The sequence below is a fragment of the Chroicocephalus ridibundus genome, chromosome 5 (assembly GCF_963924245.1).
Source record: "Chroicocephalus ridibundus chromosome 5, bChrRid1.1, whole genome shotgun sequence".
In the NCBI taxonomy this organism is placed as follows: Eukaryota; Metazoa; Chordata; class Aves; order Charadriiformes; family Laridae; genus Chroicocephalus; species Chroicocephalus ridibundus.
The window spans coordinates 4,617,824-4,643,562 of NC_086288.1; the positions used below are offsets into that span (position 1 = coordinate 4,617,824).

Sequence of the window (25,739 nt, forward strand, 5' to 3'; positions counted from 1 at the left end):
TATCCATGACATTTCTTTGGACTTATTGAAAAAAAAACCCTACAACATTGTGAATAGGAACCAAGCAGCCTTGTGATGCACAGACACGTGTGAAATAATAATAAAAAAAAATAATAAAAAAAAAGAAAAAGAGCCCTGACAGAAAACACTACCAAGGGCTGGTGGCCGGACTATACCACACTTGAGTCCAAAGGAGTAGGGCCTCGGGAAGCGCTGGGCAGTGATTTCCACTGGGAAAACGAGTTAATGCTTTCTCCAGTATTTGACAGGAGAAGCTGACACGGAGCCAGGTGCCCGGCTCAGCAGGAGAGCTGGAGCTATTACCCCATCGCACCCTGCAGAAATGTCCTTTTCTCGTTTGTTCCCAAGCTGCAGGCTCTAGCCACAGTCAAGGATCTGCATCTAGCAACATGAGAGCGATCGTGGCATTTCTTGGGCAGCACTGCTTGGGACCAGCGCAGTCACTCACCTTACTGCGGGGAGACTCTTTCTGGTTTCTAAGCGTGCCCCTTGTGTGTCCTTGTCCCTGCAGCAAACACAAGTATTTCAGCACCCCTGTCACTCCTTCTGGCTCAGCGGCAGAGGGAAACTCTGATGTAAAGCATCATAAAATGTCAGCAGCAAGTTGCAGAAGGCAAATACAGGCTCCACAGCACCTGGAGCCTCTGCAGGTTTTCAATATGCCAGCAGAGGTGAAGATCTGGAAAGGAAAGACAAGACTTTGGGTAGCTTGCCTTGTCTGAGCCAGCCTTGTACAGCCCAGGCTGCCTCAATTCATGCTGCAGTGACAGATGCTAACGTCTATCACAGGTGCGTCGCATTTTTTAATGTCCAAACATGCCACAGGTGGCTGCGATCATCAGCTAATGGGACAGCAAGAGCCCCATCTGCAGCCTTTCATAGCCGTCCATCCCTGGCCGTCAGCAGTGCTGGCTCAGGGCACAGCAAGGCTTCCCAGCAGCTCCACATGCGATGATGGGGCAGCTCCACATGAGAAGATGGGGCAGCTCGTGCCACTTGTGAACAGCTGGTAGAAGCGTATGCAGGGACATTTGGCTGGGCAGACAAATGGCATCTTCATACGCTGTGATGCGGCTGTTGCTGATGGGATACTTGCTGCAACAAAACAACAGTAGAACTGGGAAGAAATGACAGGGGCATTAGTGGATTTTTATGATACTTTTGTTTTACTCGGCATCAGTCTCAAAAAGCTGATACTGCACTGGTTAAGTGCAGCATAACTTGAAAAATACAATGTAAGCATAGAAGTACTCAGAATTCCAGTTCCAGGCTGTTCATGGGCTAACAAGAAATATTTCTAAAACAATTTAGATTAGCAAAAAGCGTATTAAAAATCATAGTGTGTGGGTGGGTTTTTTATGAATGATAAAAAAAAGTAAATTAATGGCATGAACTTCTTGCTGTGAACTGCTTGCCTGCTTCTAGCTGCTAACTAGCAGATGTTCACATCTGAACCCGCTGTTTTGCACATATTGCCCTTATCCAGTGAGCTACTAATGTAAATGAGCAACCACAGTACAGTAATCTATAGCTGAAATATTAGTTAACTACCGGCTACTCTAAACATTATGTGGCAATGAGTATAGCCAGAGAAGTAAGATAGCTGTGGAAGTCCAGACAGGTATGTTTTGTTTTGTGCAAAAGAGAAAATGAGTACTTGGATAACTGAAATCTAAAATGTGATAAATTTTCTGTACTGCACTGTGAATGTCTGTACTTTTGATTTTGATAGTACAAAGAATGGGAGACAGTGTTCCGTATTAATCCACATCGGATCTCTATTCTTTTAGGCAGGGCGTTCTCATACGGAGCCCATTCTACTACCCAGCCCAATCACTACCCAACCAGTTTCCAGGACTGCATGCCCCAGCTGCAGGAAAGCAGGATTACACAAAAGACATCCTCAGAACTGTTTTTGAAAATAAACCTGATTTTGAATGCTGAAGAAAGGAAAGGTAATAACTGAATGTCTACTTGCAAATGCTCTCAGAGAACAAATACAGATATGCCAGCGGCATATGATGTTAATGCATAAATACGAATGCCAGTACGTAGATATAAAGAAAATTACTGTTGATATCCCCCCAAGTGGCTATAATTCCGTGAGATGTCTGTATTGAGATGTAAGTGACAGCCAGGTGGGATGACAGGCACTGGCAGACGAAGCACACAAATTTCAGGTGCTGGCTCTGCCCTGCTGGTTTGTGGCCGCAAGCCCTTGCTGGGAAAGGTCCAACATGCAGCTGCCATGGTTACAGCTCGTCCTCTCCCCTCAAGATGACTTCTTTTCTGCATGAGGTACAGCTATGGGAAACGCTCAGACAGGATGCAAAATGAGTCTTTTCCTCCCTAAATCCATGTCCTTGAGTACAAAGCAAAGCAAGCTTATGCAGACACCTGACCGTACTGCTGCCTCCTGGCCAGGACTGAGTAAAACTCATTTTAGCACTCCATTCAAAGGATCAAACCATAAAAAGAAATTTGTTATACATGTAACGCTTAAATAACTTACATTCCGTCCAGAAATAAAGTGGCGTTTGTGGCTGGTCACTTCGCACAGATTTTCCGAGTATCTTTTCGCAGCATCTAAGACAACTGCTCTCAATTTGAACGCTTGCAATGCTTGTTCGTGTAAGCGGGTCAAAAAAACCCCCAGCAACAAGCATGTACCTTTCCCACATAATAACTCATTTCTTACCAGACAAAATTTACGGACATCCTAAAAGCAAGCAGTTTAGTGGTATGCACACAAATAAAAATTTTTAATTATAAGAAAGTTGTCATGAATAACATACTGACTAATTACATTATTGAAATTACAAGAAATAGAAAATAGATGTCAGTTTATGTACTCGTTGACTTAAAATCTGTTCTCAGTTAGACCTATAAGGAGGACAGCTGCTGTAAGGGTCCAATGAGGGCAGATTTTAGATCACATGAATTTAGATTTTTTTTCCTCTTAGCAACTTAATAATCATCAAATTATATAACAAATCTGTAAACCAATTACCAAATGTCAGAAGGTGCCCTGATTAAAATACACACATCCCCTGGAACGTGCCATATTCACAAATTAGCCATGTGTTATTTATAGCTCCTGGAGGCACAATAATGAAGAAAGTGGTAATGAAATCTGAAAGCCTGAATATCTCCCTTATGTTTGAAAGCAAATCCCATGAGACCCATCTGTAGTCCAAACTGGGGAAAAAATGTAATTTCTAAAACAAACAAAAAACCTACAAACACACTCTCCTGCCTTCATAGTTTTGTATTTGGCATTTCATTTTTAAAATGACTTGAGCTGCAGGTTAAAATCCCACCATCCTCTTTGCTGCCACACATTCATTTTATCAAAATGATTCTGTGCAATTCCCCCTTCATTTTTTGTTCTCCAACACCACCAAGTGCAACCCAAGTGACTGAAAAAAAAGACAGATTCCTCTTTATGGGTGCATTTTCCGCTTGCAAACCCAAAGTTCCATGGTACGCCTTGTTCTCTTAGAAAGCTCAGTTTCCTTCCCTGCCCAGCTGCTCTGCTGCCCCTGGCCCTTCATGGGAAGACCAAGGACACCTTTACACCTATTTCTGTCCAGGGAAGGCTGAACTTGTATGCATATCAGTTCCTGCTGCCGGTTCCCCCGGTGATGTTATTCAGGGTGTCAACTCAAAACTGATCACTTCAACCGTCCTCTGAGGCACTGAAATCTCTGTTTCCATTGCCATAGGTGGTGGCTGGTAGGGCCTTACTGATCCTGGCTCAGGTCCTTAAGGCATATTTACATCTACTCTGCAAAACCCTTGCTCCCTTCTTCAGGTAGAGACACCTGGTTCAACGTACCATTTTCAACATCCGTTTGTTAGCATTTTTCAGGCCTTCGCTATGCTGTCTCTGCCTCCCTCACTTCCCGCTCTCCCCAACACTGACTTTTGATTCTCTCTACTTTTGTCCTGTATTTTTTCTGTTCATTATTGATCAGAACTGTTATTCTGCTTCTCATGGAAGTTTTTCTCCTTAAAAATCATGTATTAATATTCTTTTTTCTTCTTTACTTATGGTCGTATATACACGTGCTATATCATATGCAGAAAAACCTTTTTGAAACATATGGTAATTACTGCACTGAAATATTTTACAGTCATCCAATTTGATGCAGTCAACCTGTAGCATTGTTAAGATGCAATTAATTCATCATGTTGCAACATGAGTACATAAGCATAAAACAAGGATAAATGAAGGAGACAACCTCTTTTTTTGGCACACGAACCGATCCCTAGGAACGCATGGTGGGTTTGCCTTTTTTGCCTGATGGATGCCAACGCTGCAGAACTGCCAAAAATATTTGAAGGTACATCAGAATAGTTAAGTGTGTCTTGAATGCTTTACTGATAAAATAATCAGTATCACTATCTTTAAACCCCCCAACTCAGTAACATCCTCCTCCTACCCTAGGCCTTTCCACAGGAGCCTTCCCCCATCCATCCCCCCACCTATATTCCAACAACGAAACGAGCAACAGAGCCTCCCCCCTGAAACTGCTTTTCTTGTCTCTGTCCTCCTTCTTCCTTTGACTGACTTTTTCCCTCTTTCTTTTAATTTGCCTCTCTCCTCCCTTGCATTCGTTAGCTATTTTCTTGGGTTGCTACAGAAATTATTTTAGGCAGTTGAAAAGCTCTTGGAGGCATCTGAAGGGGCGAAAAATCATACTAGAAGCCAGGAGTTGCATCTTCATATTACTTTTGCAGACCTGACTCTTTGCCAGAGGGTTAGCAGATGGGTGTGTGTTGCCAGAACATGTTTTGAATTTAAACAAAATTACATTGGCTTTTGCCGGGCTGCTGCAGTAGCACAGTCACCTCAGGAGCCATTTCTACCTATGCACTGTGTCCAAAGGTGAACGGTGTAGAGGTTTAATTTACTCGATTTAAAACTTCCCTCTATGTAAGAGATGTGGATAATAGAAAAAAGTCTAAAAAAAAATATGAAGTAGTTTGCATCTTCCTTAACCTCCTTTTCTGCAATTCTTTTCACCTGTTCTTTATTATTCTGGCTTTTGAAGAGCTCCAAGATAGATGTTTTTGAAGTATTTTTAATTAATACAAGCTTCTGACCTTTGCTTTTGAAGATAAATGTGTATCTGTAAACCGCAAAATAACAAAAAGCAACCCCCAAAATATTTCTGGGCCTATTGGCTTCAGCCACAAATACAAAGCAGGAGACTTCCATGGGGAAAAGCCTCCAGAATATGGTTCCCACGGAGAAGCTGTAGCTGAGCACAAGACCTTTGGGTTTGGGGTTTTAGAAATTCATGGGTATTTTAAGCTAAAAGCAGACTTAAGCCACCACTCCATTTTGGACTGAGTAGCGTACAACTTGTGGGTGCTCGAAGCCTGTGGTTATTGTCCCTTACGGATGGACGGTGTCTTAGCAAAACCAACCTTGTCAGCGCTAACTATGCAGCAAGCCCATTGACTACAGCAAGCTGTAGTCTGTGGGAGGACTTCGCTTAGGTCAGACACGGGTTCGATAACGGGGGGTTTCTGTCACGGAGGAGACCTCTTGGGGCTGCCTCTCCACCCGTTGCTAATAAAGGACTTCTCTTGCTTAGTTTCAGAGCTGCTGGATGGGAGGCTCCCAGTTCTGCCTCTGGGAGGCCTTTGTGCAAGCTAATGGACTGCCCTGTCAAAAAGAGTTGTGTTTCTGGCATTTCCCTGCCTGCCCCCCGCCCCAGGGCCAGTTTCTTTTCATGACTTCAGAGCTGTCAGTGCAATGTGCACACGTTTGTTTGTGTTGAGATTTCACACTGAAACGTGTGACCGGCTCTGTCAGCTTCTGGAGGAGAGTCATGTCCTGGCACAGCACGTGAAGAAACCTTCCAAATTTTATTTTCAGCAAGGGATAGGGGAGTCTTTCCAGAGAGAATCCCGCTTTCCAGGAAAACCCTTCATGCCTTTTCTGGCCTTTGGTGCCGTCGCACAGACGTACCGTATCCTGATGGCTCGCTCCATGCTGCATGCAACCATGCCCCAAAGGGCCCTGCCCGCATCAAGGCAGCCTGGAAACTTCTCCCCCAAGAATACCTATCGAGGCATTGATGTGGGGATGACAGTAAATCAAGAAACACAGTCAGGGACCTGTTCTCAACTTCAAACTGCTTGTGGCATCATTCAACATCGTGGTGTTGGCAGAGACAGTAAGTCTCTCTTTTTATGGAGAGGTCAGAGTTCAAGTATCTTAACTTCAAATTTTAAATTATCATCGTAAAACCATGCTTTTATTATTTTGTTCATTCCAGAATGTAATTACCTTTTCTTTCCAGGACTGAATGGAGATGCTAGGTGGTAAAGATTGTCTTTTGTTAGCAGAAGCAGACTCTATAAGCTATTGTGTTGTTAATTTTGCAGTTATCTTGGCTTCCTTAATATCATTTAGCTATTTCTTTTCTTTATGGGTACCTTATTCTGCTTGATTCTGTTTCACTTTGAACCTCCATTGATGTCGAGGATTTAATGCATTTTTTATCATACTGTGCAAAATGATGATGGAATCTTTGTGCAGACTCTCTGGCGACAGAAAAGGATTATTATTATCATCCCCTTTACATTGTATCTCCAGAAATCTATGCACATGCTTTGTAGCCACCCACTTTGCACAAGAGTATGAAGAAATAATTTTGTTTTATTCACTAAAAAAGCACTTTTAAAAAGATGTTTCTTTATAATTGTCCTTTTTAAAATTTGTGCATGTTTAATATATTGCTTTTAAAAGGGACTTGAATGGCTTGCTCCAGTTATACGTACCTTACCACTGAGGCTGCTGCTTAGCTCGAAGGTGAAACCGTCCAGGGTGAAATCAAAAAGTCTATGAATGTAGAAGGAAAAGAATTTCATTCACTGAGGGCAGCGATGAAAGAGCCCTATCTGCAATCTGTACCGGTCAGCCAGTTACTCCATTTCTGGCATTTTCAAGGATGCTAAACCCACCCAGACTTATTTTTTACCCCAGTCCACCCAAGCCTCGATCTGTAAAGGCAGAGAAGAAAGAATGAGCTCCTTTCCCCCCCTCTAGACAGTTTCCATACCTCTGTTAAGTCAAACTGCTTTTTATCTCCTATCTTGACGTCTCAACGATCTATGGCAAGAACAGCAACTATCCAAATTAAAAGGCGATTGACTAAAAGTATTCAGAAATATTTTTATGCAAGCACCGGGTTCATTCAGTGTATTCCAACCAGCCATGCAGCCGTTCCCAGTTTACACAGGAACAGCAGCTGGATATTAAGACATAGTCGTGATAGCCATGCGTTGTCCATACGCTCACTTTGAGAAGCTGGAGGGACTTCTGTCTTTGAAACAGGATTAAATGAAAATAATAGCAGAAGAACTAAAGATGTTGTCTAGTGAATCTGTTTGCTTATTATGCTCTGTATTCCTACAAATCCACTTTGCAGTCAGGACACATGGGGCTTGAATAATTTTCTGCCGTTACATTTTCCCTGCTGCTAAAAAGTAACATGGTGATGGTTTTCAATAAACAAATCTGCTCTTTTCTCTCAAGGTTTCTGTCCACTCTGAATGCATTTGCGACACAATATTGTCACCGGGGAAATGAAGTAAAGCCAGCAACCCACATTCCTGAAAACCTAAGAAGCGAAGCTGGCCATCTTTTTGAAAAACTATATGAGTGAAAAAAACCCCAAAAATCACCATTGTGTTCTTAAGACATGCAGTACAAATTGGGAGTGAAGCGAAAAAGGGACTTTCATAGAGACTGTCTCCAGTTACCATTCTTCTGAGCATGCCTTTATCAGTTTTGCACCAAGCTCTTCCTCCTGAGGATGTTCTCAGGCCAAAATTTAGAAGGCGACTGACAAAATGCAGGTGGGTCAAAATGAAACGAATCACAAAAAGAGCCTATGGAAGAAGCCTTTTGTAATGTAAGAAGGACCCGTGGGCCATATTAGATTCTCTTTTTCTCTTTTTCTTTCCTATTTAATTCTCTTTTATTTAGGCAGCAATTTCTGTTCCCCTTCTTTTGAATCTACGCGACATGCAAACTCTGTTTGGGTGTGGATAGGTGAAGCATAATTGTGTGTTAGATCTGCTGAGGCTGGGATGCACATCTCTAGTAAGGAAAACTCGCATTTTTATAAATTACACGCAAATTCTACATTCAAAAAACTCACGATGGGTGAAACAGATCACTCCCATCACCAGCCCTGCCCATTGCTGTGTTAGGACCTCTTGGAAATAGTGCTCTGAGAACACAGCTATGACACAAATTAAATAGAGTTTCCATTTTTACATAAGGCCTCAACGATGCAGTCAGAAATATCTGTCATATTCACTATGAGCGGTTGAAAAAAACGTCTTTCTTGAGTCCATTACCTTCACTTTTCCAGATGCTTTTAGATTATGTGTTTGAAAAGAGCAACACTTCCTTCCAGCTGCAGCCCAAAAGAACAACAAAATAATTTCCGAAGAAAAATCATATCTGTACATCCTCTTCACCGCCTTTTTATTCTGTATATTCTTCCTTTCAGGCAGTGACAACAGCTGTAAGCGAAGCAAGTAGGAATTACCTCTCCTGCAGTAAAAACCCACCTCATCCATCAAAACCATACTGTCGCTTGCCCATATATTGTATACTGTTAGTTTAATAGTTAGGTAAATATTGCGGTGTCTGGATACTACAGAAAAGTCTATTTTTTAAAATGCACACAATAATAAAAGACAGTAATAACACTAGGAAATACTTTTAAGGAAACCCGGGTCCTATAAAACTCTCTTGGCTTTAGGCGCTGTTATGGCCTCAGCAGAAAGTGGCTCCGGCACCAGTGAAAAAGGACTCAGTGTCCCAATTCTTGAAATAAAATCACTAAACAAGACTGTCGCTTTCACTTCAATTGGACTGACACGGGAGAAAATCCCACATAGGAGAATCTCCCTGGAAAATGTAAACCAACAGTTTGTAAAATATCAGCTATAACAGCCATAGTTACTATTTCTATTAAAGATTATCAATATTTCTATTAAAGATTATCAATATTTCTATTAAAGATCATCTGGAGAGAAATCAGGATCTACCACTGAATTATATTTAGAGCTGCACGCGTAGATATATAGGCAAAAATGCTCACTCAACATGAATTTTTCTTTAACTCCAGTGGAACCAGGATTTCCCAATGAACGTTTTAATTTTCAGGATATCAACTGCGAGCACATCACTAGAAATAACATTAATGATTTTCAGTGCAGTTTAAAAATAATTAGGGGCAGACCAATTGTGCAAGTTACATGCTCATACCAGAAAAGACTGAGGAAAATCATGCAAAGCTTTATAACCTGAGGGGAGAAAAAGAAAACAAGCATAGGGGTGAGGTCTAAATCAAATATGAAGCAATCTATATTTTCCATTAAAGCCATTGTGAAATTGGCCATTTTGCAAAGGTCTTGATTGAAAACCACGTGAAAGTTAATGGCTTTGGCTCGGATGATCCTCAGCACTCAAATAAGAAACAAGGAGAAAGCAGACCCACAAAAACAGAACAAAAGAAACCCAACGCATACAACATAAAAGAAACAATTTAAATAGCTCTAGAAAACAGTATAAATAGCCCTGTTCCCACACCTAGAGGCAGATTCAACAACGCAGAGTCTCATTATAATTTCAGCACTTTATTTCTTTTTTTATAAATAGCTTATCAGTAAGATTTACCAATATTGTTTCAATATGCTGAAAACTTTATTATCTATTCTTTGAGATTTGGTATTTTTCTAATTCTTTATTTTTAATAAAAAGCAATAGAGATGTGTACTAAAGACTTCATTTTTTAATGTGGCTGATTTGAAGGCTAATTAGCACGTTCATATCTGTCAAAAAATCTAATGTCTTTTGTATTCCTATTTCTGGGTTCTTTTGTGGTCAGTTTAATTAAATTTGTTGATAAAATACTTGACAAATGAGGAGAAAAAAACCCAAAACATTTAATAGTTTAGGTTTGGTTTTTCAAAGGCAATTCATAGTTAGCGTCCATTAAACTAAAGAAGGAATTGGCCAAATAATTTTCTAGGTTTTTTTGATGTTAGCCTTAAAATTTTAGCATGTCTTTGAATAAGAATAGTCTGGAAAGACCAAGGAGTAGTCATGATCCAAAACGGTTTCCTCTCTTCTTCTCCCCAGAAGGAAGAAGCAAAAAAAAATAAAATTATTGAGACGCTGAATAACAGGAGTTCACAATTTAAAAGGCTGCTGACAACCCTCTTACGGCGGGCGCTGTGTTTCAGCAGCTATGATTTCAAGAGTGAGCAAAGTGGGTCATAAACGCTACTGATAGCCGAAAATTAGGAGATGAAGAACACTTCAGAATGTTTAAGTGTGGTACGTATGATTACAGCAATCAAAGTGCTACCCCATTTTGCTACAGTTTATCTTGAACAGCAAGGTTAAAAAAAAAAAGGCAAAAAAAAAAAAGGTATATGATGCCAAATTGTGCAGGATGCATAAACGTCAGAAACGGTCCTGACAGACGCCTACACAGGCAGTTGACCCAAAAGGCAACATGATATTTATCTTGTTTTGTACTTTCAACCAAAAAGATTCTTGCTGCCTTTTCAGGGGAAGATTCACTCTTACCTTACGGTCTGAAGTAATCCTTTGCCGGTTTGGTGTTGTGGACTGACCTGTCTCTCACAAAATATCCATGAAAAAAAGTAGTGTTTGCAAGGATGTTTGTGTGTGTAATTCACTGGCCTGTAATGACTATATACCAATGGTATATATTATCACATATGACCAGTAAAACATTGCAACGTTTGTCCTAAGACCTGAATTTGGTCTCATGACCATGAAATACAGTCTGTTGCTCCAGAGAGTGAACGTTACTGAGGTACGTACATATACTATATAAGGTGTGGTTTTTCCTCTTCTCTTAAGCTGTTTTGACCACTTGGGATGTTTTCTCCTTTCCCCACTTCAACTTCCTGCACAGTTTCAGAGCAGATGTTTGTGCTCTTGATCCTTGTTAGGGCAGTTGCTCCTCAGTCTGGGGCCGTGGCTGGTACCAAGGGCTCCAGGGTGAAGCTGACAGTAAACACTGTCACCTCTTTCCTCTCCTGTGAAAACCTCCTCGCTGAAGATGCAACATCTCCAAGGATCGTCACATAAACCTCACTCCCTTCCCTACGAAGTGCAAAACAACTCCATAAATACACAGTGACACAAACATTAAAAACTCCAGTAGAGCCATCCACAAAGAGATCTCCTCTTGCGGCAGAGGACAAGAGAATAAACAACAGATGACAAATGTTAGGTCATTCTCATCTTGAGCCAACATAACTCCATGCTGCCGCCAAACATGAATCCTCTCTTCCTTCTGTCAGCTGAATCTGCAAGCTCATCCCAATTCATCAGGGAGCTGGTAATGGACAAAAAAGTGGTTCAACAATATATAAAGCAGGATATGTTAAAGGCACTAGACAAATAAAAAAAGGCCACAAATGAGAAAACCCCACCCTAGTATTAACAGTAGTACCCAATGCAGATTAAAAAAGGCAAATAAACAAAATTAACTTCGGGTGTTTTTAATCCTAATGCGTAGGGATGAGATCAGCATGAATGTCCACATGCCTTGTTCACTATCCTGTAAGCTGAAAGGATATGGAATAAAAATAAAGTCTTGCGGCAAATAATTAAGACAAAAACTACAGACCCAGAAATGGGTCTGAATGAAAAAACACAAATTAAATGAAACAGTCCCGTGCAGTTAGGAAGCAACTAAACTACATTCTCAACCTCTTCCAGGAATGGAAGGTAAATCGGCACAGGCATGTGAAGCTCTCAACTGAAGATGTGTACTCCAAGCACAAAAGTTAATTGGCAGCTAGCTGCTTTGCAATAGGTTTAAAGATTTTAAGACCCAACGGGATCACCGTGATCGACAGATTTGACCTTCCATATAACAGAGGCCAGAAAATGTCATGCAGTAATTCTTACTTCAAATCTAAAAACTTTTAGGATAAAGTAGAATATATATTCAGCTAAGGTATCCAGACCCAGCTTTCAAGATTTAAAGAGATGGAGTGTTCATTGCCAGCCTTTTAAAAATTGATCTACCTGCCCTTATTGCTAAGGAGGTTTGCCAAATACCCAGTTTCAATCACTTTTTCTTCAACAGAGTTAGATCCTGCTATTCAACCCCAGCTTTTTATTACATTCTTCATTTTCTTTAAGCATCGACATACGAAGTTTATGCTCAAAAGTGAAATAAATAATGCGATCAAATTAAACTTCACGAAAAGAAGGTACTCAGCAGCGCGCATCATACAGTTCCAGGGTGTTTCTGATTGACCCTGTCTAAGAGAATCAATGGTAAATATTTACATTAAAACATTCATTAAGCACAGAGTACATTAGAAATGGCTTTAATCATCTTTCATACAGTAAGCATCATTCATGGCCATTATTTGTGTTCTCCTCTGCTCAGACAGTTTCAGGGACATACTCACACTTGTTTTGATTGCCCAGTGTCCATTGGAGTCAAAGGAAGAAGGTATGTTAGGAGAGCAAGCAGCCCGGCAGATGGGCTTGCCACGCGCCTTGTACAGTGCAGATCCCCCGCGTTACGCATTCGAATCCCTTCTTGAAGCTGTAGTTAGAATAAAATCGCTTTCTACCGCCCTTGCCCTTACAGGGGACCTACAAAGATTTTAGCAGCTGCCCTGAAGTTATCTAAAGTGTGCATGTACAGCTCTCAGTGCCCACGGTATTGTCCATGATGCTGCAAAACGCCTATTTTTCTTTTTTTTTTTTTTTTTTTTATTTTTAATCGGGCTTTTTAGGAAGTCCTTTGCTGGCTGTTCCTTGTACTGGCTGTCCAGTTCCCTGCCAGGCTGAACAAGCTCCTGTGCCTGAGTCCTCCCTTGCAATAATCTTGTCGTGTTATCAACAGCAGAGAGAGAATCAAAATCCTGCCCTTGTGTCATGATAAATCAGGATTTACCAACGTGAAAGTTTAGGAGCTTATATTTTCAAAAGCTCGTGTGGTAGGACTTAGTCGTAGGACTAAGTACAAATGCAAAGCAAAACCAGTGGGGCTTCTTGAAAGTCCAAGCAAGCACTCCCTAGCAAACGACTTACCAAGCAAATAAAATAATCACAGTAATTTCCACGATAACAATAACAGCGTTTGCCAACTAAGTGGAAATTTGCATATGGTAACGCTATGAACAAATATCAACCCAGGCCCCTATGCCCGTCCTTTCCAAAGAAGAGTAATAACTTTACAGTCATATGTGTGAGTATATATGTGTATATATATATATATATGATTGTATTACAGACAGTTCTTTGCAGCCTTTTTATTGATGAAAAGGCAGCCAGCTGCTGACATGTTTTGCGGAACACACAGACCAAATGCCTGCATCTACGACTGCTAAAATGGAAACCTCTCCACTTGCAGCTCAGAAAGACACGTTTAATATTGTTTTCCTTTTTTTTGAAAGAAAAACTGAATTCGTTTTATCATAATAGCAAAATAACAAAGCTTAAATTCCCTAAAAGCTCCGAGGTTAAATATTTTCAGGAAGAAGTCTGTATCCATTAACAATACTGTATTATGATGGACTGGACTAATGAAGGGGGAAAGCTTATTTTTAAATTTGAAGGAAAACCTAGTTGTTAGAAGCACATCAGGTGCGTGAATTCAAGTGTATTTATTTACCTTTAACATATGTTTTATTAAATTGTCCATAGTGAAAAGGAATGACTGGTAAATTCAGGCTATTTATGTCAGGTCCCTGACGTGAATACAGTTCTTGAACTAATGACTCTCCAGCATTCATAAGCCATTACTTATCTTTACATCGCTATAAACTGGTAACTAGCAAAATACACTGCCTTAAGTTAATGGGAAAAACCCAAGGATCCAAGATAGGGGTAGAAGGAAAAACCACTGTGCTTTCAACAGGCGCAGCCTGGCAAACTGGTAATCCCAAAATGGGTGCTGGAAAGCTTCTTCTCTGCTGGATTTTGTCAGGAAAAAGACACACATGCACTTTTGTACCACCATCCAGGAACTGTTTCTTACCTGAAAACACTGTGTTGCTAAATATTTCCTTCAGATGCTGTAAGACTCTTTCCTTGTGTGCTGTTTTAAACAGCAGCATGTCTTTGGACATATACATTATTTCTGAGATACGGTACTTCAAATCAATGTAATACGCTGTTGTGTTGAACTTCAAATAGTTTGAATGCATTTTATTAATAAATAGAAAGCAATAAACCACAAAACTTTTACTCTGCTGTTTCACAGACAGCATTAATTGCAATAATCAGCCGTTTAACTTAAAACAACAATGAACCTTGAGTCCTTAAAGCATAAGAATTACAATCATAAGAAAACAGCCATCCAGGACTAGAGGCTTATTAGAGGATTTATTTTAAGAAATGTGGTTTTTGAGAATAGATTTTCTTTTCTGTTCACGTATAATTTCTAACATTCTGATGTATTTTCTTCAGAAGAGGTCACAAAATAATTTAGACTAACAATATAGGACGGGTAAAGTGCTTATTCTGACATCCTTCCATTATTTCTCCTTTTGCCAGATCTTCAGAGAGGTGCGTTACTCCTACACTGCATTATACAATACAGATAAAATACAGAAAAGTAACCGATGTGCTTTAAGGTAAGCAGCCAGTGAATCCTATAGAAACTCAAGAAGCCAGACCAATACCTGAAATTAAGCATAAACTGATTTTTTCCTTGCTGAAAGCTGACGTGTTGTGAGCGATATTCCTCTCTGTCAGACAAGACAGCCTATCCATAGAAAAGCCTATCCATAGAAAATACATTATAAGCTCTATTCAATAGAAACATAAGCCTAGGAGATGTTAAATCACTGCTGTAGAGCTACAGAGGTTGTACTCAGAACCTTTCACTCAGACCTAACTACCCAAATATCAGAGTATTTTCAGCATCATTCCTAGAATGACAGGAAAAATACAGCAGAACTCTTGGCACCTGGAATGTGAAGACCTATTTCAAGACTACTGAAAAATAATTAAAAGAACATAGCAACCTTTCATGGGACCATGAGTCCCTCTGTGCAGACCACCAGCTGGTACCATCACATCCCACCTCGTGAACCTGCCTGTGACGGCACAGTGCTGCACCAGCCCTAAGCTCACATTTCCCACGTCCTCCGGGAAGGAGCAAGCCTGTCCTGATCCTGCTGGAAGTGTCTCATTCGTAGGGACAACCCGGAGATAGCGCCTTCCATCTGTACCACCAACAGCTCTGGCCCCGTGGTTCACCGTGTCTTCCACAGCTTTTCTCTTTCTCCTTTGCCTTCTCATTCTTTGACTTACTTGGGCACTGGTTTTATAATATACACTTTTATGGTACAATCAATATTATTTTTCCTCCCTCATGTGCTCACTTCCTTTGTCAGAGCTTTCCAGTACAGTTTTCTTACCCACATATGTAACCACATTGCTGAATTTTTGTTTTTTTCTATCTTGCCATAATTCAGTTTATGTGAGATGTCTGTCTAACTAGAGCTGTCTCTCTAGACCCGGCAAGTATTTTAGCTCCCTGATTATTTTCTCAATCCATACTGGAATTTTCAGAAAGCAGAGAAAGGTAGTAATAGGAATTCCTGGTATGTTTCCTTTTCCCCAAAACATTAAATTTGGCCTGTTGGGTATTCTCTGGTTCAAAGAAACAGCAATCAAAAATCTATTTTAATTTCTCTCTTAACTTGCTCTTTCCCTCCTCCATGTGAAAGCATGCCGTACGCAGTGTGCTTGCCAGTTTTCAGACTTTCAGAGCCAAAAAGACTTCAGGCTCGGCATAAATCTGGATCTAGCAAGAAACCGAGGCTGAAATTCTCCAAGAGCGTTACCTGTGCTGCCGGTTCTGCCCTTTGCTCTTCCTGCTCTGGCTTTTGAGGTCTCCCCCTGGTCACCTCTCCTTCACAGGCTGCCCTCACAGGATACCGGAGGCTTCTGCTCATGCCTCTATTCCCTGTTCAAAGAGAGACATGTACAACTTTCTGTGCCAGACAAACAAAAAAGTCAATGTTTCAGCCATGATAAGAAATAAAAGTGTAGCTGGGCATGCAGCTTTTTTGGATAGAAACCCCCAAATCTTCTCTCATTATACCCTTTATCTTTTCTAGCAGTTTTCTAACCACTTTCACCCCATCTCACCTGCGGGCAGGAAAGTCCACTTTTCCAACCCGTTTTAACTGAAATCATCAGGCTCAGAATAAAGAGATGGAGGAGAGACCTTTGAAGATACCATCTTCCTTCCTTTCCTCATTGGAAAACAGGAGCAGTGCGGGTGTGCCCGTGCAATGCAGTGTGCATTTTAGAAATTCCTATATTTATTTTCTTCAGCAGGACAGCATGATCTTCTCGGGGAGCACAGTAACCCCCGCGCAAGTAGCGTTTGCTGTGCAGCTCTCTGCCTTTTTTGAACTGCAGTGTTTTGGGAGGGGCACTGTTAAAAGCTAACTTTATACCGATCACAAAGTTTCCCTGAGATGCAGGCCAAGCATAGCAAGAGGTGATGTTTTTCATTTTATGCTTTAGGAATTTCTACAGGTTTAGCAGTTTTAAAACAGACGTTAAGCTGTTCTTTCATGGGTTTTTTTTTTAGCTGTGAAAATGTCTGAAATCTCCTGAATATGCACCATTTGACCTACTGAGCTCAATAATTTAATGGCGTAAGCCCTCAAATATGAAGTCAAGAGATGAAGTGTCAGTGGTGTGTAGGCAACAAGCTGACATAAATCCTAAATAATTTAGCTTTAAAAAAAACCTTAAATCCTTCTTTACTTCAGTTTTCTTTCAGGGCTCTCTGAAAGATCTCTTTAGAACCTTTTCACAGCTTTATATGGCACTTGAAGCTACGTCAGCAGGATGAGCAGTAGCTTATAGGTATAGCAATGAAACTATAAGCAAAGATATAAAAAAAACAGTGTAAGAACATTTCCTAAAATGGACTTTTCAGAAAATCAGTACATTTTCACCAAGGTAGATCACCCAGCATCATCACTGATTTTTACAATTTTACTAAACCAACTATAGCGAAAGAATCAAACCTAACCGCCAACACTGAAAGCAATTATATGCATTACGAATCCATAGGACCTCTTTAAAGGACACCGCGTTTCACAAGCGGCTATGCGACTCCACGGAGTCCGATTTCCATCTCAGCTCTATCTTCATGCAGTTCCGTCTTTGTATACTAAAATTAAAAAGCCAAATCTAATTCTTGGGAATTCAGGGGATTTTTGTTTTATCCAGACAATAAGTGGCATTGTGGGTGTTTGATTATCCTAAAAAGATCCTCAAAGTTGCGTAACCCCTGGGAGCTGCAGCAAGTTCTCACAACTGTAGATCTGGAGGACACTGTGGTTTGAAAATATTCCTGTGCGTGTAATTTCATAGCAAACATCCAACCTTCCACGTTATCTTAACTCAAGGTGGAAAATCAACATTTTCTTAATTAACTTTATTTTAATCCGGGTATTACACTGATCCTTGAGGAAGGGAAATCTTTTTTCACTGACTTCAGCAGCAGCAGGATGGGAGCAGCTATTGGTGTTCTTAATGAAGCTGAGAGATACTGACTGCAATTTTTCAGAAAAAGAATTGAGGTCTCCCTTTAAAAACAAGTATTACAGATTAGTATTCTTTCATTCTGAGGCATACAGCTTTTTACAATGAAACTTAATGAAGTAGGCTCCTAGGTATTTCCTGTAATGTATTTCAATAAAATAAAATATAAGCCAGTGAAGTTGCTCATGTAAGCATTCAGGATTTAAGGAATTACTTAAACAATGAATGCATGAAGTTATTAGCCTACTTGGAGAATTAAAACGTGCCACTATGTGATGAATCAGTCATTTTAGATTTGAAGGACTGACTTTATACACGCAGCTGAAACATAATTAAAACATTGTGCAATTCTGTTGCATCTACAGAAAATCTGAGCAGACTTCTAGACCATTAGAACATCTTTGCAACAGCGTTTGTTTGGTACCTTCATACATCAGTTACCTTTTGGCAATGGCCCAGACTCAGGGAGATCAGATTCTAGTACGTGGCCTAAAGTAAAATGACATGCTACTGAAATTCATGATTTTTAGGTTTTATTTCTTTGCAATATTCTGCTATACTGGGAACATGAAGAGGATCAGCATGACTAAGTAGAATTTTTCTCATGCATGGCTTATTACATAAAAGCAAAAGCAACGAAAAACTCTGATACCAGACTAATCTGTGTACAGGTTGTCTGCGTATGTCAGGTATTGAATGGTAAATTTTAGGAAAACTTTGGAAAGGGTTAGAAAATTCATAAAATTTTCTCTCTAAGACAAGTCACAGGAATGTTCTCTGTTTAAACCACCTGGAACACTGATACTGTGAGACTAAATATAACATAGAAAGGATAAAAAATTACCGTATATATAAAAAAAAACAAACAAAAAAAACCCAAAAGAGCAGAAATGAGAACAACGAGAGGCATTTTTTCACTTTGCTGAAGTGTCCTTCTACTTAAGGTAGCCCTTCCTGGTGCCCCTTTGCGTGTCACAGATTTTGTGTGTCCCCATCCATTCATTTTCCATTGGTGTCGCGCTTCTCTTATTAGTACCAATCTGTCATTGTCAATTAGGAGCTCAGGAGGTCTTCAGGTTCTCTTAAAGCGGTCACTTGGCCATCAGATAATACCAAAACATCATTACCATACCATTTATCAGACTTTCTTTAGCTTTTACTGATTTGTTCAGCTCCTGAGTCTTCTGGACTTCTATGAATATAAGGGGTTCATTATATTGCTAATGATATCATATGTTGTCTATGTACTACCTACATAATTCATTATAAGACCGCATACAGATACCATTTTTGCTGTCTGTGTGGAGCTAAGAGCTCCTGTACAAATGTTTATTAAACATGTTACAAAAAAATGTGCAACCGCTCACTGTCTGTATTCAAAAAATACTTCACTTGCAGCTTCTTAAGAACTGAAACACAATAAGCTGACTTTTAAAATAAAGTTCAGATCTCTTTTGCCTCTTGATGAAAGAACTTTGTGAATGACTAATTTAAAACGTTTTCAACCCATTCTACTGAACTCAAGGTAGATGTATTTGAACAGCAGAAAAACTGGGCATCATCTAGAGTTTAATGAGGCCTGTCTGTCCCTAATGCCTGTGAAGGCTCTGTTAGGGACGGAGATAAATTATTATATTTAGAATCAGCCCTGAGTTCCTACTACTGGCGTGTCCTGTCTCTCAGAGCAACTGTAACACATACTTAAAAAGATGCAAGAAGAGGGCTCAGTGAAGAACTTTCTTTCTTCATCCCACCAGCGCTGCTGTCATTATTTTCCTCTGCTAACAGCAGGGCAAACTGCCGCTATAAAGCTCCCGTGATTACAGCCGCTTTCTAAAACGGTAATTTCCTTATCAAGAAATCACTCCCTCTTTAAAACCCCCCCTTATTATTTGTGAGGAATAAAATTGTGCTCTGGAAGGATTACCCAAACACATTAGGGAACTGTTGTGAAAGGAACCTACACATCACTTTTGATCCATGTACTCTGTGAGCAGTAACCAATACTGTACTCTTTTGAAACAGGTCATTGGAGAAAAAAAAACCTCCATGAAATCCAACCGAAAAAAACCACCCTACCTTACAAGGAAGAAAAACCTCTCAGCTGGTCATTGTATCGCTCACCTGTCTGCCGAGACTTCTCTACCAGTTTTCATGTGGGAACAAAAGGAGGCAGAATTGGAGAAAAATGCTTTTTAAGGAGGAGGGCTTCACAGGAGACCTGAATGTGGTGAGGGAATCCAAAGTATGAATTAAAATACAAGTCATTTACATGGAGGATGTATATTGATTCTCCCTTTTTGGTTTGTTTTCTTTCTCTTTCCCCTATGTCCAGAAAATAATTTCTTTCTTCAGCTCTTCCTCCTTCTCACTTGGCACTTCCATCCTGTGAGCCAACTCCTTTGTTTTCATATGCTTTTACCTGCCTGTCTTCTCACTTTCTCCCCTGCCTCTGTTCCCTGTCACATGGAATCCAGAAATGGCCATTGCACGAGTAACAGCTGAGCGTCTGCAGACTGTACCCAGTGCCATCTCTGGTTACTGTCCGGCGGACATTTAAATCACAGTTTACTCCTTAGCAGTAGCTGGGTTCTCTGCAGTCCCCAGCTAGCTACAGGTTACTTTTTTCATTCGCTCAAAAGACAACTGCTAACTCCCCGCGGTCAGGAAGCAACTTTCCTTAGAGGTAGATTATTCCAAGCTGTCCAATGTAAGTATAGTTAAAACAGAATGGTCACTGCCATGTTAACCACAGATAAGCAGTTCAGATACTAAAATGAAGCAATTTCATTCTCCTATTTCCTAATTTCATTTTTATTCTGATGAAATACGTCCAATGGAGTGGGTGATACATGAATTTATACCAAATCTATACCAAAGCTGTAATTTTCCTTGAGGAATGTGACAATAGCACAAACCAATCTACTGCTGCAAACAAGCCTGGCCACGATACCACCCACAGACGCATGACAGAGCTGTTACCTTGGTGTGAGGTCTTGGAAGCTTTTCACTGGTGAAAGGGAGAAAGGATGCTGGACTTTCAGAATGAGACAGAGAGAAAGATGCCGTCATCCCAAACAGCCTCTTTTCACCCCCACCTTCTTTTCTAAAGCCTTTTTGCTTCCCTGTTTACTTCCTTGTGACTATTTCTGAACTTTTCTGCTTTTAACGCTTTTCCTTAAAGAATGATAGCTCAATTCTATCATACATTTCCAATGTAAATGTGTGATGTAGATAACGTGAACTTCTTGTGCATTTTTTCTTACCTCGATCTCTCATGTCACTTGCAAAACAACTCCAACGAGAGAAAAATGCAAAAGTAAAGATAATTTTTAGTAAGTCGGTTCCAGACTTCCCTGGGAATCACAGCACAGAGCTGTGCGCACCTCACCATGCTAGTTAGGCTACCATCCTCCAGGCACTGCTAAATGTGCAGGGGCTCCAGCCCTCCAAAACGCCGTACAGAGCCTGTGGGAAACACCTTTGGGCAGGCACAGGGGCAGAAGGGTGCGTCGGCCCCAGCATTGCTCCAGCCAGCAGACAGGGTGATGCACGGCTGCCTGTTGCAGCCTTTACGGCAAGCAGTCGGCGCAGTGATGCAGTCGGCAAGTTTATTTATAGTTTGAAACACGAGTGCAGTGCTTCACTTTCCTCTGAAGCCACCAGGGACACTCAAATCTCGTCTAAATGTCTAGCTCTTTTTTCTCTGCTGCTGCTGTTTTGAGGGCTGTGTTATCTTTCGCATAAATCTGTGTGGAAGCAAAACCTCCCATATCTGCTGCTTCAGCCCAGATTAGGTCACTTTTCTGTTTACCTTATTCTCCCATTCTTGCGAAGGAAAGCTAGAGAATGAGGACAGTAGATGTGTCTGTCTACTGTTCAAATACATGTGCAGGTGGCCAGAGACAATTCAGGGCTTCTTTTCCCTGCAGAGGAGGACACGGTCCATCTTGCACCACTTGACATCTCATGGATTTTGCTGAGAAGCCTCATCAACACACGATTTTGGAGGTGACACAACTCACTGCCAATGAACTGACAGCACCAAGAGATAATCACGATTTGGGACACCAGAATACATCAGTGACAGCTTTCCCAAATTTCTCTGTTTCAGTCCAGACAGGCCAAGTTTTAGGAGTGTTAATGTGCATCCATGAAGAGCAATGCTGCAGACTGAGGTAGCTGCTCTAGTAAAGGTCTCGAGAACTTTGTATTTGTGTTAGCGCAGCTTTATTACCGATTTTATTAGTTCTGCCTCTTAACAAATCTACCTAGCTCAAGCTGAAACGTTGGTACTAAATCTACCTGTGAGGCCCTCGATTAGATGGAGAGAGGAGGAATTACAGATTATAAATATAAATCTGCAATAATACCAACGTAAATCTGTTGGCGAGATTATAGCGTTGGCCTGCACATAAGGACACGGGGTTTGTATGTGACAGCTCAGGGATGTCAACAGTGAACGGCGGAGTAAAGGGTGATTTAAACTTCTCTACACAAAATTTGCTTGATGCCAGGGCTGGTGTAACAAACACTTAACTCCTGAACAGATGCTCTAAGAATAGTATGTTCTAAGGCACATGAGAAAAACTCATGTCCCGTAATGAACAGGACTGGGTTCTGCGCAAGAGTCACATGTGTCTCAGACAACAAAGAATAAAAGGCAAGCCAAGGCTTGTGGTCTGGCATGAGACCTGAGAAAAGAGGTTTTGCATGAATCTGGGGAAATAAGGAGAAACAATAAGTACGGAAGGACATTCTTTTCTTAGCATAGAACACTGAGCAATAAGGCATAATTTACAAGCACACACCATCGTTTGCTTCTTAACTCTCACTCAGTACTGTTGCCCATATTTAGCTACACCTATAAACAAAATCCGCAAGGAGGAAAAAGTACAAAGAAAGATAAATTAAAATTATTGTCCCCCTAAATCACACACCTTCAACTGGAAGGGAAGATTTTAGCATACCTGCACGCTGCTGACAGCAAGCTCTTTTGATGCCCGATCAAGCGGCAGCACAGTCACAAAGCACAAGCCGTTCACATCCCCTAGGCGCGACATCTCTGCCTCGTAGGGCAGGAATAGCATAAGGAAGATACCTGGAAATGACACACCAAGGTCATATTCCATTCACCAGCTATTTTCACACTCTATAAATGAGGGCTCCTGGCTATCTAGGTGCAAATCCTCGCCCCTAACCCTCTTCCTGACTAAACACTAAGTGTGTTTTAATTCAAATATTCCCATTCTCAATATGTCATTCCTTGTATATGTCAGGGATTTGGGTCAACACGTACTTCAGGCTGTTGCCTGCAGTAGCAGGTAATACACAAACCCAGCTCTTGGCCAAAATCTTCCACACTGAACAAATTTGACAGGGGAACCACTGGTGCAGAATGAATGCAAATCAGGATGCCAGTTTATTTTCCAGTCAGTTCTGCACATAACTAGATTCTAATCCAGTTATGGTAAATATTCAAAATCTTGATGTAAGGGTAAAACATATGTAAATTGCCATTGTGATTTTGTTTTTTTAAAAGTAAACTAGAATCCAGCAAATCCATCTCGTTTCATTATTCTCTGCAGCAGAGAAGAAAATTCAGTTGCCAAGAGCAAATTAAAAATAATAATACTAGCAACACATATTTTACAAATGCATTCTGCTTCTTAAAAAACAAGGTCCCTGGATGCTATAGAAGGCAATAAATTATTGCGCAGGCTATATGCAAAGTATCTCAGCACAAAGTAGATTATCTGCTCACATGTGAAAAAAATGAAACCGTGCCACTTCAAATCTGAGTACACTGCTGTCGGTGTGTTTTACACTTTAATGAAATTTTAGAAGCAATCATTGATGACTGTGCAGAAGTCATGTCTGCCGCCAGAGCTGTCAGTTTACATAAACGCCTAGTGGGGAAACCAATATTAATGTCTTAAGCTCCTCTGTAGCCCGGAGGTAGGTTTGGTTGGGAAGACGGGCTAAGCAGGACGGCCAGGCGCTCTGCCCTGCCAGCTGGTGACGCATCTTTTGGAAGTGCCACCAACAGACAGGAGCACCCACCCCCCTCTTCTGTCAAGGTTTTTAACAGCAAACTCGTCAACCAGCGACAGAAAGCTAAATGGCCGTCTAGCCAAAATTACACTGTGCTGCTGAAGGCGTTTTTAATAGAGGAAGTGTTGAGAGCTCACTTTTCTTTCTTACGCGCCCTTGCATGTTGAGTCAAGTGACAACACAATTTACGCGTTCAAATGGAAATACAGAACATGTACTAAATACAGCCATATTAAGGCTTTACCAAACCACGGTTGGTTTGTTGTATTATTTACTCTAACTATTTTTCAGCCAAAAAATTATGCAGCTAGATACAGGAGAATACCAAAAGCAGAAGGTTGCTCTCAGAGAATCTCATAGAAACAGTACAAAATATTTTATGCTAACATAAGTTAGTTGCCCTTTGCTTCCAGAAAAAGAAAGCTAAGGTTGGTTAACAGAGACATGACTTTAAAATTCTCTCAAATGTTGGTTGGTTTTGTTTCGTTTTTTAAATTTCATGGCATTTGATCAAAACCTCAGTATTTTTTTAGAGAAAATGAGGTCATGTCTAGAAATCTGAATGATTCCAAAAGCATAGCGAGGACAGAACAGTGTAGGTCCTGAGACTTTCTTGCAGAAAAAAAACTGGTTACTGTTTTTCTGTGTGACACTGTTACACTGAAGACAAAACCAGAATTTTGATACGCTCACTAATATATGCACCTGCCAAGCAACTGCCTTTGTGTGATGCACTTTTCTGCACTGCCCTCACTTCACTCTTCCTCAGTTCCGGTACAAAACCTGCAGAAGCCAAAAGAAAGATTCTCAGTAGTTCCACTGGTGCCCCTCAGGCTCCTAGCGTTATAATTTGATTTAGGATCCTACACTGTACACTATTAAACAATGCAAATTATTAACAGTTGAGTTAACGTTCAAGAAACTGAGAAATTACTCTGATAATTGATATTGTTAAATACGTAAAACAAGTAACAACACTCACCTTTTTCAGCTGCGTGTTTATCAGAAGTCGAATATACATCATGGCAGAAAGGAGCTTCTTTGTTTTGAGAAGTGGTACCCAAATACAGTATCTGTGACCATTGTCTTGTGAACTACAGGTAAGCCTCCTTGTTTGTACAGCAAACTTCATCTGCTTTCAGCAGTCATAAATTGAAAGGTTACAGGGTTTAAAGCATTTCCCAGTTACGATATGTCTACCAGGCAGCAACAGATGGGCAATGAATTTTTAGCCATAAATGTTTCTGAAAGCAGTAAGTTCATGGCCAAAGCCATAACTACGGTAACACCAATTGATGTCCAAAATGCAATCTAGCCGCGTAGTTCCCTTTAACACGAAGCGGTATCTTACATTGCAAGGTACTTACCAGCAGCCTCCAGGTTAAATAAGGCAGGTTAAGGTCAGGTGGGATGGCTCTGAAAGGCTTTCTCCAGTCAACCTGAGATTTGTGGCCTCCTCTGAGCTCCCAGCGTTCCCTGATTTCATCCCCATTCTATCGAACACTCTTAATATCACTTTAGACTGGATACTGAAATCACTTAGCAGCAATAAAAAAGAGGAGTGCTGCAGAATTGAATCCCATTTTGCTCAGCACACATCTCTAAACTATTACCAGTGTGAAATGAAATCTAATGTCTCCCTTAGCAATCCCATCTTCTTTGTCCTTTTGTTTTTCTAGGAGCGTTATGATACACTAAATCCCTTTGGACACACAATAGTACACGGGCTGTACCACAGATTTCAAGAAGCGATTTCCAAATTTATGTAGCCACTGCATCAGGTTGCTTTTCAGCCATCACACTCTCGCAGAAAAATCCCTTAATATAGGTAGAAAGAATGCAAACACCTCAGATAGATAGATAAAAGCCAGACTAACAGAAAATGATGAGAAAACGCAGAAGGGTGAAGTTACCTTAGTGAAACAATGTTATCTTATCTGATCTTCAGAACACTCGTAGTCTGACTTTATGGGAAGACAGAAAAACACTTTACTGTCTTTTCACAAGTTTAACTTTTATTGTTATTATATCATGCAATATT

The 25,739-nt window shown here is 40.6% G+C and overlaps 1 long non-coding RNA gene across 3 annotated transcripts in view; it reads left to right on the plus strand.

Moving 5' to 3' along the window:
• The window catches only part of LOC134516569 (uncharacterized), a 36,001-nt gene that overhangs the window by 7,654 nt on the left and 2,608 nt on the right, over positions 1–25,739 (plus strand). Inside the window, exons 4-11 of one of the 3 annotated variants that reach the window (XR_010071361.1) lie at positions 533–810; positions 1,812–1,976; positions 4,158–4,367; positions 7,577–7,899; positions 10,202–10,399; positions 14,624–14,703; positions 19,670–19,874; positions 24,690–24,798. This is a non-coding gene — a long non-coding RNA (uncharacterized LOC134516569). The remainder of the gene's footprint in view (positions 1–532; positions 811–1,811; positions 1,977–4,157; positions 4,368–7,576; positions 7,900–10,201; positions 10,400–14,623; positions 14,704–19,669; positions 19,875–24,689; positions 24,799–25,739) is intronic. The other 2 variants (XR_010071362.1, XR_010071363.1) reach the window with 2 other exon arrangements.